Source organism: Malaya genurostris, chromosome 1 (genome assembly GCF_030247185.1).
Source record: "Malaya genurostris strain Urasoe2022 chromosome 1, Malgen_1.1, whole genome shotgun sequence".
Classification (NCBI taxonomy): Eukaryota; Metazoa; Arthropoda; class Insecta; order Diptera; family Culicidae; genus Malaya; species Malaya genurostris.
In genome coordinates, this window is record NC_080570.1 from 77,806,998 (window position 1) to 77,821,305 (window position 14,308).

A 14,308-nucleotide genomic window follows, 5' to 3' on the forward strand; every position below is an offset into this window, starting at 1 on the left:
TGAAACGTCGAAGGAAGATTCAATAAGCTGCGTTTGCGGCGAAGATTATCAACGATAAAATCACCTATCCAAAGATCCTGTCTCTTATCGATTTCCGGATTTCACAACGAACTCTACGATCAATAGGTTCGCTTAAACGAAAAATCCATCGAACTTCGTTTGGAGCTTACGAACCAATTACAGCGTGTGTTCGATCTTTCTCCTTAGTAGAATTTTTTTTTTGATTTTAGTGAATCATTAATTCGAAAAAAATGATTAAAAACAATTATAATCCTGCAGAGAAATCTCAACCTTTTCGTCACATATAGTTAATTTTAATATGGTTTTCCAAAAAAAGTTTGAAAATCATTTTTATATTAAATATGGTAAATAATAATGACACGAACATATTACACATTGAAATGCTGTGATCGAATTTGGCATCTCTGTTCTGTGCATAGGAAGCTTTACAACGAAAACATTCAGTTATTAAAAAGCTCCGAACAACTACAAAGCTCAACAGTTAGTCGACGTAAAAGCTGAAAAATTACTGATTCCAGTCTCACATAAACTCGTCATAAGGAAGCTTTACTCAGGCTTCGTGCCAGAAAATTATACATAAAGCTTCCCTAATGTCGTTTTCGTTAAAGAAAACTGAAACTGATCCAGGGCAGTTTCATCAAACAAACACTTTTCACGAAACTGTGTTGGGTTCGCACTTAGCAACGTGGATTTGAGCAAACCTGGCTCAAAACTGACACGATTTTCAGTTCAACAACATTGAAACTAGATTCGAAACCAGAATCAAACAAACGGTTTGACAGCAGTTAGGGTTGAAACTGGTTTAGGTTTGGCATCAAGCGAAAACTACATAGGTCGTTACTTGCATTGATTCCCTTTTTCAAATGTACTATTTCTTTATGAATATGAGAAATTATAAATTGAACAGAATTGGATTCGTTTTCATGTGGAAAGTGACTGAAAGCAGCTCAACTTTACCTATTTGTAACAATTGAAAACATTTAGAATTAGGTAACCATTGACACTCCGCGCGGTTTGTGTTTCAACCTTATTATTTTTCCATGTTTGCTGATTGCTCCAAAACATGCCAATAATTAGAGATAAGGAGTGTATCGAAAATAAGCTATCCACAAATTTTTCTGTCAAATTATTATAAAAAACGATATATAATTCCAACTAAAAATTGATCCTTTATTGTACGAGGTTAAACTTGAGGATAATGACAACCGGATGAAATTTAAGTTATTTCTTCACGAATTTTCGAACTTTGGATCGAACGCTCTTCACCAAGTTCCGGACAAGTGTTGCATCGCATTTTTTGGACACTTGAGCCCAAATTTTTTTGAACTTCTGCATATTCCCAGCTGCCGTAAAAGTGTTCTTGAAGACCCTCTTCACGATTGCCCAGTAACGTTCGATGGGTCGAGGTTGACGGCAATTTGGTGGATTGATATTTTTCTCAACGAAATTTATACCCTTTTCTACAAGCCAATTGAGAGTGGTTTTGGCATAGTGAGCCGACGCTAAATCCGGCCAAAACAGAGGAGGTGTACTATGCTTCTTATATAAAGGCAGCAAACTCTTCTGGAGACACTCAGATCGATGGATTTCTGCATTTATATTTCCGGTAGTTTAAAAATGGTTGACTTCAAACCACACGAACATATTGCTTGCCATACCTTTCGACCGAATATCTCCACTTGAATAGACCTGTCCGCATCGCTCACATCCTCCCCAACGACGACAGTAAAGTATTGTTAACCTAGAAGGGTTTTTGATTCCTCCTTTACATAAGTGTCATCGTCCATCAAAACGCATGCATCCGGACACTGCAAAAGACGCGAATACAATTTCCGGGCCCTTGTTGCTGCTCGCTTCTTCCGTTTTACACTTTGTTTCGAGATTTTCTGCTTCTAGTAGGTCTTCAGGTGATTTCGCCTCTTGATACGCTCGATCATTCCGACACTCGTTTCTACTTTTTTGGCCAAATCACGTATTGACATTGATTTGTTCTTCATGATTAGAGATACCACTTTCTGGTTCAGTTTCGGGTTGTTCTGCCTTTACCTGGTAGTTCATCCAAAGAATAGTGTTCCCCAAACTTATTAATGATGGTTTTAACACTGGCATGATGAATTCCAAACTGCTTCGCCAATTTTTGCATAGTAATATCCTTCTCACTTAGCCATGTGTCCAGAACCTTAATTTTTACTTCCTTTTCAATACGCGACATTTTGAAAACGCTAATTGCCGTTTCAACCTTCCGAGCGAACGGACGTGCTTTGTGTTTACTGCGAAAAAAAACCAGTGCCGTGTGTGATAACGTGACCGGACGATCAAAACTAGATTATATCGCTATTGTGTAATAGACAATAGTGCTTTTTTCTGTGAGAGGTTTTTTGTACATTATACACTGAAGCAGTGCATTGTTGTGAGCGGACGATCGAAACAGTACCGTTAGCCGGTGATTGTTTGATCGATCAAGGCCAGATTTCAGTGGCCATTGTGATTATACTGTGCGGATTATAAGTGAGTGTGCTTTTTCCCCTCGGAGGTTTTTTGCACACCCTCGAAACGGCGATACGCCGATCGACGAGGGCTTGGCCTTGGTGGCCCCCGTTGGATTAAAAGTTAAGTACTATTATTTTGTATATTTTTTTTTCTTCTTCATTCGACCGTTCATTACCCCCCCCCCCCCTCGAATCATTTATTTCTGCGCGGAGGTAGCTCCGCGACATGTCAAATTTGACTCCCGACCCCTCCGTTCTCGATAATCAGATGGAGACTTCTGTTGGCAGCAATAAGTCTCGCATAAAGAGTTATTCCGATGGGCTTGCACTCTCGGCCGGGCCTTACTCGGTTTATTTCCGGACCAAGGCTAAAGAAAAAAATTGAATGTTTTGAAAATATCGCGGGATCTGTCCTCGCGATACAATACTATAAAAAGTATTGATAAAATACGACCAGATAAGCTCAGGGTTCTGTTCACCAGCTCAAAGCAGGCTAATGAGCTCGTTCAAAATGATCATTTTACGCGGGAGTACCGCGTCTACGTGCCAGCTCGCGAAGTAGAAATCGACGGTGTGGTCACCGATTCGAGTTTGACTTGCGAGGACGTTCTTAAGTACGGAGAGGGCTGTTTTAAGGACCCCTCACTTAAGAACGTCAAGATACTGGACTGCAAGCGATTGCATTCAGTATCGATCGCCGGGGATGGAACAAAGTCTTATCCCCAATCTGACTCTTATCGTGTGACCTTCGCCGGCTCTGCTTTGCCCAACTACATCCTCTTGGACCGGGTTCGTCTGCCTGTTCGTCTTTTTGTACCTCGAGTAATGAATTGTACCAATTGCAAACAATTGGGGCATACAGCTTCTCATTGCTGCAATAAGCCCCGGTGTGCTAACTGTGGGGAGGCTCATGCGGATGGCTCTTGCGGTAAGGATGCTGAAAAGTGTCTCTACTGCAAGGAGGGTCCGCATGACCTAATGGCATGTCCTGCGTATAAGCTGCGAGGAGATCGGATGAAGCGTTCCCTGAAGGAACACTCCAAGCTCCTTTGCCGAGATGCTTAAGAGTGCCACCCCTCCTAAACTGACAACGAACCCATATGCCTGCTTGTCAACTGACGAGAGCGATTCTGACGACCCTTTGGAAGGTCCATCATCGGCGGTCCCTCATAGCTGCAGGAAAAGAATGAATAAATCCTCTCATAAGCTACCTAGTAAGGGCTCCAAGGTGTCTTCCGAAGGGCTTCGAAAAGTTACAGCTAACGGGAATCGGGACAAACCACCGAAGCAAAAGGCTCCTGGTCTCGGAAAACTCAGTTCCGAGATGGAATTCCCACCACTTCCCGGGACAACAAAATCCCCAAACGTCCCTGAAAATCTATCAGAGAACCAACTAGGTGCTGGTCTTATCAAGTTCTCTGATGTTGTGGACGGGATTTTTACAACTTTTAATATTTCTGACCCTCTTAAAAGCATTTTAATTGCTTTCATGCCAACAGTAAAAACATATTTAAAGCAGTTGACTGCAAATTGGCCCCTTCTTTCAGCGATTGTATCCTTCGATGGCTAAATTATCCATCGAGGTCACGGATCTAATCACTGTTTTACAGTGGAATTGCAGAAGTATCATTCCAAAAATAGATTCTTTTAAATTTTTAGTAAATAATCTGAAATGTGACGCATTTGCATTGTGCGAAACTTGGCTAATTTCTGAAATATCCTTAAACTTCCACGATTTTAACATTATTCGCCTGGATCGAGATGATCCCTACGGAGGAGTACTTTTGGGGATCAAAAAGTGCTATTCTTTTTATCGAATTAACCTCCCCTCGATATCAGGTATTGAAACTGTCGCATGTCATGTTACAATCAAAGGCAAGGATCTTTGCATTGCTTCAATCTATATTCCCCCAAGAGCCTCGGTTGGGCATCGGTGGCTCAGTGATATCATTGAGCTCCTTCCCGCACCGACGTTGGTTTTAGGAGACTTTAACTCACACGGTACGGGATGGGGCTGTCTTCACGACGATAACAGATCAGCTATGATCCATGATATCTGCGACAACTTCAATATGACAATCTTGAATACGGGAGAAATGACACGGATTCCTGCACCACCAGCAAGACCAAGTGCGCTGGATTTATCACTTTGCTCGACATCGCTACGGTTGGATTGCACATGGGAGGTAATTCCTGATCCCCACGGTAGCGATCATCTACCGATCGTAATATCAATCACCAGCGGCTCAAAACCATCGAAGACAATCAATATTTCCTATGACCTCACACGAAATATTGATTGGAATAGCTATGCGACCGCGATATCTGAGAAACTTGAAAGAACACAACAACTTCCTCCGGAGGAAGAGTACACGTTTTTGGCTGGCTTGATTCTCGACACCGCGACTCAAGCTCAGACGAAACGTGTACCCGGCGCAAAAAATAACATCCGTCCTCCCAACCCGTGGTGGGACAAAGAGTGCACAAATTTAAACGCGGAGAGAGCCTCCGCGTATAAAATATTCAGAAAAAATGGAACACCTGATAATTACCGGAATTACGCGGCGTTAGACGTTAAAATTAAGAACTTGATTAGAGCTAAGAAACGCGGTTACTGGCGTCGGTTCGTAGACGGCCTAACAAAAGAAACATCTATGAGCACTCTTTGGAACACAGCCCGACGAATGCGCAATCATAACACCACGAATGAAAGCGAGGAATATTCTAACCGCTGGATATTCGATTTCGCTAAAAAAGTATGTCCAGACTCTGTTCCGGAACAGAAGATCACCCGCGCCGCGACACCAAATACAAACGAAACACCGTTTTCGATAGTAGAGCTCTCACTTGCGCTCTTGTCATGTAACAATAAAGCCCCGGGATTAGACAGAATAAAATTCAATTTGTTGAAAAATCTGCCTGACCCCGCCAAAAGGCGCTTGCTGAGTTTATTCAATAAGTTCCTTGAGGACAACATTGTTCCACATGACTGGAGACAAGTGAAAGTGATATCCATTCAAAAACCAGGAAAACCAGCCTCCGATCACAATTCGTATCGGCCGATTGCTATGCTTTCCTGTATCCGGAAATTGTTCGAAAAAATGATTCTGTTTCGTCTAGACAATTGGGTCGAGACTAATGGCTTACTTTCAGATACACAATTTGGTTTCCGCAGGGGCAAAGGAACGAACGATTGTCTTGCGTTGCTCTCAACCGAAATTCAAATGGCATTTGCTCGTAAGGAACAAATGGCGTCAGTTTTCCTTGACATTAAGGGGGCTTTTGACTCAGTTTCTATAAATATCCTATCTGAGAAGCTGCATCAGCATGGTCTTTCGCCAGTTTTGAACAACTTTTTACATAATCTATTGTCTGAGAAACACATGTATTTCGCGCATGGTGATTTGTCGACAATACGATTCAGTTACATGGGTCTTCCTCAGGGCTCATGCTTAAGCCCCCTTTTATACAATTTTTACGTAAACGACATCGATAAATGTATCAACACATCTTGCACGCTGAGACAACTTGCCGACGACAGCGTTGTGTCCATTATAGGACCCAAAGCTGGCGATCTGCAAGGGCCGTTACAAGATACTCTTGCCAACTTATCCACATGGGCTCTTCAAATGGGTATCGAGTTCTCTACGGAGAAAACTGAGCTGGTTGTATTTTCAAGGAAGCGAGAACCAGCACAATTACAGCTTCAACTAGGGGGTGAAAACATAGCTCAGGTCTTCACATTCAAATATCTCGGGGTCTGGTTCGACTCCAAAGGCACCTGGGGATGTCACATTAGGTATCTGAAACAAAAATGCCAGCAGAGAATCAATTTTATTCGTACAATAACCGGAACTTGGTGGGGTGCCCACCCAGGAGACCTGATCAGATTGTACCAAACAACGATATTGTCCGTTATGGAATATGGATGCTTCTGCTTCCGATCCGCCGCGAACACCCATTTCATTAAGCTGGAAAGAATTCAGTATCGTTGTTTGCGTATTGCCTTGGGTTGCATGCAATCAACTCATACGATGAGTCTTGAAGTGTTGACGGGCGTCTTACCGTTGAAAAACCGGTTCTGGGATCTCTCATATCGTTTGCTCATTCGATGCGACATTTTGAATCCTCTGGTGATTGAAAACTTCGAAAGGTTAGTTGAGCTTAATTCTCAAACCCGTTTTATGTCCTTGTATTTTGATTACATGGCTCAGAATATTAATCCTTCTTCGTTTGCTTCCAACCGTGCTCATTTCTTGGATACTTCTGATTCTACTGTGTTTTTCGACACATCCATGAGAGAAGAGATTCGTGGAATTCCGGAACACGTACGCCCTCGAGTGGCCCCTAATATATTTTATAATAAATTTAGAACAGTCAACTGTGAAAAGGTGTTTTACACTGATGGATCAAACATCGACAGGTACACAGGCTTCGGCATCTTCAATCAAAACATCACCGCTTCTTACAAACTCAGTGATCCGGCTTCAGTTTACGTCGCAGAATTAGCTGCTATTCAGTACACCCTCGAGATCATTGAAACATTGCCCAAAGACCATTACGTCATTGTCACGGACAGTCTAAGTTCAATAGAAGCTCTCCGGGCAATGAAGCCAGGAAAGTATCCCCCATATTTCCTGGGGAAAATACGGGAACACTTGCGAACTTTATCTAAACGGTCTTATTCAATATCGTTAGTCTGGGTCCCTTCGCATTGTTCCATTCCGGGCAATGAAAAGGCAGACTCATTGGCTAAGGTGGGCGCATTACAAGGTGACATTTATGAAAGACCAATCTGCTTCAATGAATTTTTCAGTATTTCTCGTCAGAAAACTCTCGAAAGTTGGCAAACTTCATGGACGAATGACGAACTGGGACGATGGCTACACTCCATTATCCCTAAGGTATCGACGAAACCTTGGTTCAAGGGGATGAACGTGAGTCGTGATTTCATTCGCGTTATGTCACGACTCATGTCAAATCACTATACATTCAACGCACATCTCCGGCGTATCGGGATCGTGGAGAACGGGCTCTGCACCTGTGGCGACGGTTATCAGGACATCGAGCATGTCGTGTGGTCGTGCGTAGAGTATCGCGACGCCAGATCGGAGCTATTGGAATCCCTCAGGGCCCGAGGTAGACCGACTGAGGTTCCGGTTCGGGATGTGTTGGCGAGTCGGGATAGTTCATATATGCTTCTGATATACCAGTTCCTCAAACACATTAATATACAAGTGTAATCTGTTACATCTTGCTTAGAAAGTTCCTCCTATTTATCGACGTTATTTCAACTGTGGCTAAGAATTATTTTCACCTACAGGTTCGACACTAACTTCCGCCGATTATCCCGATTCCTCATCTGTCCACCATCTTCATCGGAACTAACAAGATCTTTTTGCTGTCACTAACCTTTTCGTTTCCCCCTTCCCCTCTCCTTTCCATCTCGATGTCAACTAATTAGATCTCTGTCGTTCTTAGTCATTTCGTTCCCATATCCCCATTTTACTTCGTTTTCCGCAATATTTACTTCTCTATATTTTTTCGTTATATTTACATCACCATCATCGCCCACGGAAGGTCGCTCTAGTCATGCGGGCCACCCGCCGGGTATTCGTAGCCTGGGGGTGTTTCCCGCGGACCCACACGGACCGAGGGATGCGGCCAACGTCATCTGGAAGACTCATGATATTTTCCATCCACCGGCCGGTGCCGATCGCCAGCTGAAGGTTGGATCTGCCAAAGTCGACCACTGCGACCCCAATACAACATTATCCAATCATACTATCCTAGTTTTAAGTTAGTCGTTAATAAAATTAGAAAAAGTCCTTGGCACCTTAGAGCTAAAGCAGTGTGCCTTAAAAATAATTATATTATTGAATAAAAAAAAAATTTTGAAAACGCAGAATTTCAACCGCACAAACAAGTAAACAAACGAAAGCTGACATCCAAACGCACAGCATGCTGTGATCTGAGCATTAAAAACCATCGCAAACACATGCGTACAACACAAATGTATGTGGATAGCTTATTTTCGATACACTCCTTAGACAATCCGTGTATATTATATAATATATATTTCAATAATTTAAATGTAAATGGCGAGTGTACGCAGTAACTGCGTATTTTGGAACGGTCGCAGTTGCTTATAGTCACGATCTTCAACATAGTAAAACAATATATTAATTATTGGTACAAATACATGCCAATAAGTGCTATTTTTAAAAATAAGTGAATATTTTTAAAAATACTACAAACTTCACTTATAAATCCAATATATTTATTTGGTGAAAATCAAAGATTATCATAATAAATTATTAGCAATTAGCAAAAATATACGCATCTCTCGGTTCTGTAAGTAGCATTTTACGCATCTCACATTACGCATTTTATGTTGAAAAAGTGGCATCTCTCCAATAGTGTTTGTGCGGCGTCTCTACCGATTTGTAAGTATTGATACCGCTTAATTTCGAATGACGATAAAAAAAACCCTTTGGCTGTGATTGAAAAAAAATCTTCGACAACGTTTTATCACGAAAACGAGTCATGGATTTCGAATGAAATTCCATCTTTTACGCGGCGCGGAATAAATATTTTGTTCACTGAAACGGACTAACAATATACTATCGGTTATAAATATTTACAGATAAAATACATTAGAGCAATTCCAGTAATGAGTAGACGAAAAAGTGACAAAATCAGAATCGACCTTCTCCGATTTGGATGAAACTTTGCACGTGGCTTCAGTATGGCAAACCATACGTTTTGAACCAATAGAGAGGTCAATTCGACTCACGACTGATTTTTAAAAAGGGCGTATGTATTTTTGCATTTCACCAAAATTGCCTTTTTCGAAACGTTGTAATTCGGAAACCGTTCATCGTACAAAAATGGCGTCCAGGAAGAAGTTGTAGGGAATCAATAGGGCACTCTAAAAAAAATATACACTGAAAAAAGGATTTGATTTTTTTCTCAATAATTTCAAAATGAACCAAAAAAATTAAATTAAAAAAAATCAATATAATTCAGAATTATTCATGTACATCTAATAATTGTAGATTGCCGTAGCAAATGAACAATTCATGGAAACATAAAAAATGGTGTTATAATTAAATACCCATCAATCTGTAGGTTTTAATAAGAACTTTAAAATAAAAATTATCAAAAAAAATCGAAACCCTGATTTTTTTTTAATTTATTTTTTTGGTTCATTTTGAAATTATTGAGAAAAAAAATCAAATTTTTTTTCAGTGTATATTTTTTTAGAGAGCCCTATTGATTTCCTACAACTTCTTCCTGGACGCCATTTTTGTACGATGAACAGTTTCCGAATTACAACGAGACCCGTAAACTATTTTAGCTGTAACTTTATTTTTCAAAGGGCACGGATGGGATAGTCATCAATCAGTAGGTTTTAATAACAGCTTTAAAATAAAAAATGATAAAAAAAAATTAAAACCATGCTCTTTCTTTATTTAACTTTTTCGGATCATTTTGTAATTATTGAGAAAAAAAATCAAATAAATTTTTCAGTGTATATTTTTTTTAGAGTGCCCAATCGATCCCCTACCACTTCTTCCTGAACGCCATTTTTGTACAATTAACGGTTTCCGAGTTACAATGATTTGAAAAAGGCAATTTTGGTGAAATGCAAAAATACATACGCTCTTTTCAAAAATCTGACGTGAGTCGGATTGACCTCTCCATCGTTTCGAAACTTATGGTTTGCCGTACTGAAGCTATGTGCAAAGTTTCATCCAAATCGGAGAAGGTCGAGTCTGATGATCTGCTAAGCATTTCTGGAATTGCTCATTACCTTTTTGTTGTCGTCTCACGAGGTGAACTCACACTGACGCGCACATCTCTGAAGTGTTGTCGTATAAAATTTTCATGACATTTCGAAGTATAGAAGCTGAGATATCGCGCTAAATGTAACAGTACATTTGTAAAGTCGGTCGGAAAATGAGCATCGAACAAAGAGCCCGATTTTCGGTGCCGGAAGCATCAGCAATAGTGATCAAAATTTTCGAATAGGATAGCACTACGATTTCTCACAGATGGCTACACCGATTCTCATAAACATAGAGTTTAAGGATGGGTCTTGCAATCTCATAGGTGACTATTAAATTTTAAACTACCTCAGCTATACCGGTCACTGGATTCCAGATGTACTACTGGTGAAACATTTCAAATTAGTGCTCACTACATTTTTTTGCGTGAAATGCATTGACTTACCCATCATGATATACTGGTCCCCTCGCTACTTTTTCTAAGAGACGGCAAATCCAATTTTTGTAAACTTAGAGTCAAAAAATAATTTATAATCCCATACAAAACAGCATTTCATCCAAATTCGACTTTCGGCTCTGGAATTATATTGTGATGAGTTTTTATAAATTCAAAGGTCCTTAGAAAATGACGATACCAAAAACTGTATCTTCAAAGCTGGTCTCAAAACTTAGGCCATATTATTGTTTTTATTCAATGATAACATATTTAAAGGCACACTGTTTAAGCTCTAAGATGCCAAGGGTATTTTCTAATCTTGATTAACGACTAACTTAAAACTAGGGTATTGTCAATAGGGTAGTGACGTATTCCGGTCGCAATGGTCGATTCTAGCAGATTCAGCCTGCAGCTAGCGATCGGCAATGGTCGGTGGATTGAATATAATACGAGTGTCTTCCAGATGACGATTCTACGTATCAATGGGTCCGCGGGAAACACCCCCAGGCCACGGATACCCGTCGGGTGGCCCTTAGGTCATATTAGTTGATGGCCATACAAACCGTATCGACTTAAAATGGTTCCCGAATTTCGGAGAAATAATTAACAAACATTCCAGATCTGAGATCACTTTAAAATCCTTCAAAATGCTTAACTGATTCAGATCCATACGGATGATCTTATAGTTTTATGCAAAATAAATCTTCAAAACTTATTCCTTATTAATGATTTGTTTGTTAGTCTTGTTAAGACGTAGAGCCGTCTTGCGCTAGTTTTAAATTTAGTCAATATCTAACGAGGAAAACAGATTGACAAAACTGACAACTATGTAATGAATTCCGCGAAAATGTTACGACGGAGACTTATTATCCATTATTGTTTTGTACACACTTCGACAAAACCCTGCGATTTTACATCTTATAAGATGCACATAAATGTGGAACGCAGTTCACGCGAATATGAATTGCATCGTATGAGGGATTAGGTCACCTGCACAATTCAATTGTTTTTGGTGTGTAGCGTTCTGACGACTCCAGTGCCATACATAGATAATGATCAATATGACTAGTCTCCAGGTGCAAGAACTTATAAGAGTAACTGGGTTATAATCTAAATACTCACGGAACGACCGAAATCAGCATTTTCGCGAAAAATTTAGTTGATTTGCTGATTTTAGTTAGTTATTTTTTGAGACAACTAAAAAAATCTTACTTTTGCTGATTTAGATTTTTTATTCTCATTCCCTTAATAATAATAAAATATTTGTTGAAATGACTATATTTTTTTAGTTGAATTCACAAATTAAACGTACTGTCATTTCTTAGCTAAGGCACACTTCATATCCAGTCAACTAATTTTTTAGTTGAATTAAAGAAATATAATTATGTTTTCAACCAATATGAATGGTTGAATTGGCTTCTGCAATCTGCAGCTATATGGCGCCCTGTCTTCGAAACGGTAACACCTTAATGACTACTAGCCACTAGATGGCACACTACTGCCGAAAAAAATTCAGACGCGGTTGTCTTTTCTATATTGGCAGGTATAAATACGATGTTGTGTTGGAGAAAAAGACATAAACGAAACGTAAACATCTTTTTGAATTTTTTTTCTTCTAAATCACTGTTTCTTCATTCTCACTGAAAACTTTGAGCACTCGGAAAACAAAAACCGAATACAAATAGTACACCGGACGGCGCAGCTCGGAAGGTTTGAAGATACAAAAAAACTTCATCACAATTAGAGTGAAACATTCGAAATTCACATCACTGCTCCGCGTAAAAACATTATTACGCACAATCGCTTCAAGTGCGCACAAATTCTGAATAAATACACTTTCCACTAACAGTTAACGTCATTTTTACATATCGGTTTAGAAAATTATATAGGGATATATCGTAACACATGCGAAAAACATCTAAACAATTTGCGAGCAGTTTCAACAAGACTGTCCCTTTTAGCTTTTTAATGGATTGTTTTGCTTTGACACTGCTGTCCTTCAGTAATGACGGTGATAGATAAATAGAATCAAAGTTTCTGATTTTAATAACGAAATTAGTTGTCAATGAGAATTTCGTGTTGGATTGAAATATTGCTGGTTTGTGTCCAGAATATTCGCCAACTAAACACATTCTCTAAAAATAAGAGTTTTTTTCAGCACAGTAAATTCTACATTTTAACTAATTTTATAGTTATTTTGGAAATTTTGTTGTTAGAATCAACTAATTCAAAAACAGTAATACGAATTAGGCGCAGAGCTAATTTCGGTCGTTCCGTGCTGAGTCACAGATTGTAAGGGTGGGTTTCACGACAAGATGTAAAACTGTAGCAATAATTGAACACTTGTTCAATTACTGCTACAGTTTAACATCTTGTCGTTGGTTAATTTTTTACTCAATGTTACGGAACACTGCGTTAGATCGAAAATGCCCAAGGTACTATATTATAGCAACTTAAAGCCAGTTTTTTTTTACTGGGGACAGGTATAGCGTGATGGGTAAGTCGATGCCATTCACGCAGCCCAAGTGGGTACGATTCCCAACCCCGCACATAGGGTCAGAATTTTTTCTGACCCGAAGAGGCGAATGACCTTAAAGTTGAAACCTCTATAACTTAAAAAAAAAGAAAAAAAAGTCAGTATGAATGCATTTTGTGTAAGAAAAAAAAACTATTACCCTATTGCAAATAACTGCAGTTTTCGAAAGGATTTCATTAATTGTTTCTAGAATGAAATCATGCCAGGCAACAAATGTCAAAAAATGTACATAACTTATCCAGTACTAACAGCTTACAAACGGAATTTAGACCGATCTTCTCAAAATCTAGAACGAGCGACTGTAATACGTGCTCTACCCATTCTCTACCTGCTAGTTCACTAACTTACAAATATATCGACTCCCAAGCGGTAAGACACAACAAGTATGTTAAGTACTCGAAAACAATCAATCCGCATCATCATTCTCCAAATCAGTTTAAATAACTAGATACAAACTGAAATATTCTTAATTTGGAACTGGAATTTCACAACGATCATATAGTTTCTACTACTGAAGCTGATAATGGATCTTTCTCTCAGACAATCCCTGAATGGGATAATATTCAGCCTCGAAGGCTGGATGACTAATTAATCGACGAACGGCTTAACATTCTTCGCCCTGTAAATCCCGAACCGTAGGTCAATAGCGGCTTATTAGACTGTAAGATCTTTCATTTGATTCTAAGTTAGTGAAAATGGATCAAACTATCTCTAAGAATATGAAGTAAGCTTCGTTTTAGTATATTTGACCAACATTTCTGGTACTTTCTGATTCGGGAAATTTTAAAGCCGAGGTAGGTTCGATTGACAGTCACCAGACAAAGCCTACCGATTGGAATAGTTTTGAGTTTTAAGTTTTAACATTCTTCACCTTATAACTCTGGGTCCGTATGCAATTATAGATTTACGTAAAAATTTTCGAACGTTTAATTTGAACGAAATATCATGCGTTGTGACAGTGATCATGAGTGATACGAGTAATATAAATCATTCAGAGGATCGAGAAGTGGTTTTCATGAAGTGCAGAGCCGTCGAG